This window comes from Primulina eburnea, chromosome 9 (genome assembly GCF_022965805.1).
Source record: "Primulina eburnea isolate SZY01 chromosome 9, ASM2296580v1, whole genome shotgun sequence".
Taxonomy (NCBI): domain Eukaryota; kingdom Viridiplantae; phylum Streptophyta; class Magnoliopsida; order Lamiales; family Gesneriaceae; genus Primulina; species Primulina eburnea.
Window position 1 is genome coordinate 21016651 of NC_133109.1, and position 7845 is coordinate 21024495.

General features: G+C 41.5%; 1 non-coding gene across 1 annotated transcript; it reads left to right on the top strand.

The window, feature by feature from the left end:
- Nucleotides 1-6500: 6500 nt before the first annotated feature.
- On the top strand, nucleotides 6501-6606 carry LOC140842194 (small nucleolar RNA R71). The gene has a single exon (XR_012120326.1). It is a non-coding gene; the product is annotated as a small nucleolar RNA R71 (small nucleolar RNA).
- The last annotated feature ends 1239 nt before the right edge of the window (nucleotides 6607-7845 follow it).

Here is a 7845-nt window from a genome sequence, read left to right on the forward strand (position 1 = left end):
AGCGATTCGATTGATTTGACATGTACTCAGTGGATGGGCATTTGACCTGATACCTCCACGAAATACATGCATTGCATACCAATATCATTGTTTAGATATCTGTGGTATATATGATTGGTTGTTCCATACGGAGCTTTGCTCACCCCAGGGGGGCTGTTGTTTGTCTTTGTGTGTGGACAATGGCAGGTACTCCAGGATATCAAGAGACCGGAGAGGGTACTTCTGGTGGGAGCCACAGCTTGGGCTGAGGTTTATGTTTATGTCTGTGTCCCAATATATATGTATATGTATCTATATACCGGGCATGTCCCGAGGATATGAGATGTTTGTATGTGATTGGTTGTGATTACGTGTGGGCATGTTTTATGATATGAGATAAATACTATTTTAGTATGCAAATAAAAGGATTTGAGCTCATTGAAAAGAAAATTTAAATCGTTTTCCGCTGTGATTAATTAAATCTAATCAGATTGCATTGTAATAACGATTAGGAGCTAAGGGCCCCACAGATTAAGAAACAGATTGATTATGGAATTGTATGAATTTCAGAGTGAAATTGACTAGAATGATATCAGATTTGTACGGTGGTTGATTGTTAAATTATTGGAATTAGTAGTACTGGTTTGGTATCATAGATATCGCAAGATGTACTGTTGTACGCCGTCAGAATTGATAAAACATAGATGTCATGATTTGATTAGAATATTGATACAGAATATTGATATTGTCATTGCCAGATTGAACAGTGACGACTTCGAATCAAGACTTTGATATATCAGAACGACAACAAGAAAGGTATAAATAAATGTTGATTCAGGATTTCACAACTCGAGTCAGGTTTGACTTGAGTTTCCCAAATCACATACTTAATTTTATTGCATTTTGATATGTTTAGTCTATTGAATGATAGCAGAGCCAGAGTTTGAGTCTAGGGCAGATCAGCCTAGCTAGGGCAGAACCGCTGAGTCTTTGTCAGAACCGCGAAGACTCTAGACTTACGGTGTATCGATGAGCTTAGATGTAGATCGACGTCTATTATAGACATTCGATATAGCATACCAAAGTCTAAATTAGATCGGGATCCCTAGATTAGAGATAAGATAAGATCAGATCACGAGTCATTGATTTATGATCAAATGAGGATGAAGAGGAGGAACCGGGGTTACCTTTTTGCTTCTTGGGAGCCATTGTGTTGGAAGAGTTGAAGAGGAAGTTGATGGCTGGGGAAGAAGACCCGATTGATGGGAATAGGCGGTGTGTTCCTACAAAGAAGATTCGCCTTGCGAGGTTTGGGGAAGAAATCGACCACCTGCACACGAAAATTGAAGGGGAGAGTGAGGGAGAGTTAGGGATTTTGGGGGGGAGGGCTGGGGTGGGGGGGGGGTAGGGGTGGCAGAAATGAAAGGGGAAAGGGGGGAAGGGGGAAAGCGACTTAAAAGCAGTCGCGCTCGAGCGGTGGAAAACTACCGCTCGAGCGCGAACCTCTCTGGAATTTATTTCCAGAGGTAAGCGCTCGCACTTGGGCGGTACAAAAAAACCGCTCGAGCGCCAACCTCTCGGGAACTTTTATTTTTGATGCTTCGGGCGCGCTCGAGCGGTAGAAAACTACCGCCCGAGCGCCGAGTTCTCGGGAAAATTGTGGCACCTTTTTTTTTTTTTTTTTTTTTTCTTTTTTCTTTTTTTTAAATAAAACAACAGTAAAATAAGATATGCTGACGCGAAAGAAAAAGAAAATTAAATTAAATGCAGAGAGCAGAAAGAAAAGTAAGTTCTCAATTTATGTCGAGAGCTAGACTGTCGGCCGGTCTTAGTTCGGCATGTCTTGGGACCGGGTGATTCCAAGTTGTGGCTCAACTGTGCCACCCATGTAGTGCTTCAGGCGCTGGGCATTGACCGTGAATGTCCCGTCCTTCCCATCTTTCAATTCTACAGCTCCCGATGGATAAACTTTGGAAATCACGAATGGACCAGACCATCGTGATTTCAATTTTCTGGGAAACAGTCGCAACGGGAGTTGTAGAGTAGGACACTTTCACCCTCTTTAAATTCTCTTTCTATACATCCGCCTATCATGAGCCTTCTTTGTCTATTCTTTGTATGACAGTGCTAGATCATAGGCCAGATTCCGAGAATTCCTCCAACTGATCTAGTTGAAGCAAACGCTGTTCACCTGCATCAGTAAAATTAAAGTTCAGTGCTTTTGTGGCCCAGTATGCGCGATGATCTAACTCTACAGGTAGATGACATGCTTTACCAAACAAAATCCTATACGGTGTAGTGCCTATAGGTGTTTTAAAAGTAGTCCTATATGCCCAAAGAGCATCATCTAATCTCACCGACCAATCCTTCCTACTGACACCTACCACTTTCTCCAAAATTCGCTTTATCTCTCGGTTAGACACCTCCACTTGCCCACTCGTCTGAGGGTGATAGGGGGTAGAGATTTTATGTGTGACACCATATTTGGTCAAAAGTTTTTCAAATAGTTTGTTGCAAAAATGCGTGCCACCATCACTAATGATTGCTCGTGGTGTTCCAAATCGGTTAAAAATGTTTTTCTTCAAAAATTTTAGGACCACTTGAGCATCATTAGTGGCATACGCTTCCGCCTCTACCCACTTAGACACATAATCAACCCGCAACCAAGATGTATTTTTTTTCGTGAAAAGAACGGGGGACCGGCCCATGAAGTTTACCCATACATCAAAAACCTCACATTCAATGATATTATTTAACGGCATTCATGACGGTTAGAGATGTTACCTGACCGCTGGCATTTATCACAATGTAGCACATAAGAACGAGCATCTTTGAAAAGATTTGGCCATAAAAGCCACATTCAAGTACCTTGGATGTCGTCTTTGTTGGTCCGAAATGACCACCTACCTCACGGTCATGGCAATGGTTGAGAATTTTATCAAACTCTTCTCCGCAACACACCGTCTTATCATGGAATCTGCACAAATTTTAAACAAAAAACGGTTCCTCCCAGAAATAGTATTCACGTCAGAAAAGAATTTTTAGTTGGTGAAACAATAGGTTGGTGGAGGTGTGCCTGTGACAAGGAAGTTAGCGAAATTGCATACCATGGACAATGGTTCATCTCAAACAGTTGCTCCGTCAGGAAACCAATCATAATAGTCTTCGACATCCACCATTCATTAACTAACAAGCTCTAGCCTAGATAAATGATCTCTGCCACACACATCTCAACACCTTTCATTATCTCTTATTTCCAAATCACAAACTCATGTAACAGTAAGATCCACCTGAAGTAAGCGTGGCTTTGCATCTTTCTTAGCAAGCAAGTATTTAAGGGCAGAATGATCAGTGAATACAATTACTTTGGACAAAACAAGGTATGAATGAAATTTATCAAGTGCGAATACTACTGCAAGTAATTCCTTTTCAGTTGTGCATAATTCAATTGAGCCTCATCTAAGGTCTTACTTGCATAGTAAATTGTGTGAAATACCTTGTTTCGCCGCTGGCCAAGTACGGCCCCCACTGCAGTGTCACTGGCGTCTCACATGATCTCGAAGGGCAGGTCCCAATCCGGTGCCACCAAGACAGGAGCCGTCACCAAGCGCTCCTTTAAATCCTCGTATGCATGCAAAAAGTTAGAATTAAAATCAAAGGGTATATCTTTCATAAGTAGAGAAGATAGAGGTTTGGCAACTTTAGAAAAATCTTTGATGAACCGCCGATAGAAACCGACGTGGCCTAAAAAAATTCTAACTCCCTTTACTGAGGCTGGTGGTGGTAGGTTCTTTATGACTTCAATTTTTGCTTTGTCCACCTCAATTCCTTGCTCCGAAATCTTGTGCCCTAAAACAATTCCCTCTTGTACCATGAAATGACACTTTTCCCAATTGAGCACCAAGTTTGTCTCCTTTCATCTTCTCAACAAGGATCTCAAATTCTGCAAGCACCTCATCAAACGTTGCACCAAAGATAGAAAAATCATCCATAAATATTTCAAGAAAGGTTTCAATCTTATCATGGAATACAGCAGTCATACAGCGCTGAAATGTAGCAGGTGCATTACAAATACCAAAAGGCATTCGGCGAAAAGCAAATGTGCCATAAGGACAAGTGAAAGTGGTTTTCTCTTGGTCCTCAGGTGCAATTGTGATTTGATTATACCCCGAATACCCATCTAGAAAACAATAAAATTCATGCACCGCTAATCTCTCTAACATTTGATCAATAAAGGGAAGGGGAAAATGGTCCTTACGGGTGGCATCATTCAACTTCCTATAGTCAATACACACTCTCCACCCCGTAACAGTTCGCGTGGGGAATATGTTCGTTCTTTTCATTGGTGATTACCGTAATCCCACCTTTCTTAGGCACACATTGAACCGGACTTACCCAAGCACTATCGGAAATAGGATAGATAATACCTGAATCGAGAAGCTTAATGGTTTCAGCTTTTACTACCTCTTGCATCTTTGGATTTAGTCGTCTTTGAGGTTGCACGAGAGTTGAGTACTTCTCTTCCATCAAGATTTTATGCATGCATATCGATGGACTGATTCCCTTGATGTCTGCCACCTTCCAAGCGAATGCCCTTTTGTGATCTTTGAGAACTTGCAACAATTTGTCCTCCATAGCATCTGTCAAAGCAGCAGAAATAATGACAGGCAATGTGTTATTCTCACCTAGGAATACGTACTTTAAGTGCGGAGGTAAGGGTTTGATCTCAAGCGTCGGTGGCTCCTCGATGCTCGACTTTGGAGGGATCAAATCTCTGCGTTCTCCTAGGTCCTCCAGTCGCATCGTCATTGACTTTCTCCATGGATGGTTGGCATTGAGATGTGCCACAATTTCAGTTTTTTCATCGTCCAATTCCTCTTCTCCCAACTCAGTAGTGATAGTGGCCTCCAAAGGGTCCCTAAAAGCATCCTGCACATAGTGAGAAACAAGAGAGCCAAAAGCATCAATTATAAAACAGCTATCAGAATGCAGTGTGTGCTTAAGTGCAATAAAGACATCAAAAGTAATCTCCTCCTCGCCCACTCGCAATCTCAACTTCCCTTCTTGAACATCATCAGTGCCTTGCCAGTCGCAAGGAATGGTCTCCCCAAAATGAGAGGCATCTCGGTATCCTCCTCCATGTCGAGCACCACGAAATATGCAGGAAAAATGAATTTGTCCACTTTCACTAGTACATCCTCAATCACTCCGCGGGGGTACTTGACAGATCTGTCAGCCAGTTGCAAGGACATCCTCGTCGGCTTAGGCTCTCCCAACCCAAGTTTCCTAAACACAGACAATGGCATCAGATTAATACTTGCACCAAGATCACATAATGCTTTATGAAAAACAACATCACCAATCATGCAAGGAATAGAGAAACTCCCTGGGTCTTTTAGCTTCGGTGGGATTTTGTTTTGCACCAAAGCGGAGCAATTTTCGGTTAAGTTGACTGTCATATGATCCTCCAACTTCCTCTTATTAGCTAAAATGTCCTTCAAAAAATTAGCATAACTAGGTATTTGCATTAGAGCATCGGCAAAGGGAATATTGATAAGCAACTTTTAAACACCTCAAGAAACTTACCGAATTGTGCATCTAGTTTGCTTTTTTTAAGTGCTGCAGGGAAAGGAGGAGGTATAACAATTTTTGGTTGTGCAGTGGGTGCTAGTGTGGAGTTAGAAGACTTACCTTTAGATGTCGCAGTTTGCTCATCCACTGTTTGAGTTTTCTCTTTTTCCCTTGACTCCAAAACTTTCCCGCTTTTCAACTCAATAGCCTTCACTTGCTCTTTTGGATTAGTCTCTGTGTTACTTGGAAAGGTGCCTTGCTCTCTACTTGCTATCATCTTCGCTAACTGACCAATCTGATTTTCAAGTCCCTTTATCGACGCATCCTGATTTTGAAGTCTAGTTTCAGTAGATGAAATAAACTTAGACATCATTTGCTCCAAGTTGGACTTTTCTTCTCTAGGAGGATCGGATCTGTACATCGGTTGTTTGCCATATTGTTGTCCTCCTTGCGGTCGATTCTGACTGTTCTGACCGCCCCATGAGAAGATAGGATGTTGCCTCCACCCAGGATTGTATGTGTTCGAATAAGGGTCATGCCTTTGGCGGTTTTGGACTCCCACTTGATTCACTGGTGCCTCATTTTGCACATAGAATGGATTGTCGTCTTGACAATCCTTCGCATAGTGTTCCCCTCCACACTTTTCACAGAATATCTCTCGAAGACGCATCGCCGTGCCACCCACATTCAAGCCGTCTATTTTCTTGTTTAAAGCATCAAGTTGTGCAGTAATACCAGAAAAATCAGTTACCTGGTGCACTCCTGCACTTCTCCGCTGGTTGTTCCTGTCAGATTGAGGATGATAACTGCTAGCAGCCATCTCCTCCAACAACTCATATCCTTCTTCCGCAGTCTTCCTCAAAAGGTTCCCACAAGCAGCAGCATCTATCATAGTACGGTTAGGAGTAAGCAAACCGTAATAAAATGTTTGAACGACTAACCCAAGTGGCAACTCATGATGTGGGCATCTTCGTAGTAGGTCCTTGAAGCGTTCCCATGCCTCATATAATGATTCCTGATCGAATTGAGCGAATGTTGTAATGTCTGCCCGCAGCTTCATGGTCTTGGAGGGAGGGAAGTATTTGATGAGAAATGCTTTCGCCATGTCCTCCCATGTAGCGATCGAACCTACAGGCAAACAATTTAACCACGCTTTAGCTTTATCACGTAAGGAGAAAGGAAATAAACGCAATCTAACAGCATCATCAGAAACTCCAATGAATTTAAAAGTATCGCAGATTTCAAGAAAATCCGCGATGTGCGTGTTTGGATCATCCACTGCAGTTCCTCCGAATTGGACTGTGTTCTGAATCATCTGGATTATAGTTGGCTTGATTTCAAAGTGATTTGCCCGCACGATAGGTCTCACAATGCTAGTGCGTGCACCCTCCAAAGAAGGTTTGGCATACTCCAGCATCAGTATGCGGCGTGGCATCTCGACTTGTCTATTTTCACGCTGTTCCTCCTCATGTTCTGGCTCGTGTCTCTCCATCAGTTCTTTAAGCCTCTGTTGTTGTCTTCTCCTGCGGAAGGTTCTTTCAATTTCAGGATCAAACTCAAGCTCCACGTCAAGTGACTTTGGCATGCACTGGAAGAGATATCTGTAATAAAATATGAAGTGTTATCTCAAAAGAAATAAAATAATAATAAAGGAAATAACTAAAAATAAAATTGTAGATTAACAGTCCCCGGCAACGGCGTAAAAAACTTGATCGAAAAAAACTCGTACAGTGAAATCCCCAATAAAATATTATTTTGTATGCTCAAAAATTAATCGCAAGTGCACGATGTCAAGTTATAATATAGTGTACGTGAGTACGAGTATCGTTCCACTGAGGACTGTGTTTTACAATTGTTATTTTCAGTTATTGACATTTAGCAACGAAAAGTGATTTGCTTGTTTTATTACTACTAAAATCAAATAACAATGCAATTAAAAAGATTCAAAATCAAGTAATGAGATATAATGTCTAAAATGGTTGAGTAAAATTCAATGAAAAATGGATTTGTTGGGAATCTCGGTTCACCTACCCCTTGTTAATTAATTAATTCGTTCGATCGTGATCTACGCTTCCGACAGGATTTCCTAATCTATTGAACACACTCTCTCGAGCTATGCCAAACTAATTCTACTCAATGAAGTAATTAAATATCTTTAATTATTTCTCAAGAGCGAAACGCATTTCGATTTATGAACTTCCTTAATTTTCGACCCTTAAGACTATGATTATCGGCACGTATCCAATCTCATATATCTATGTAAATTGTAGATCCACGGATTATACTACTCGATCC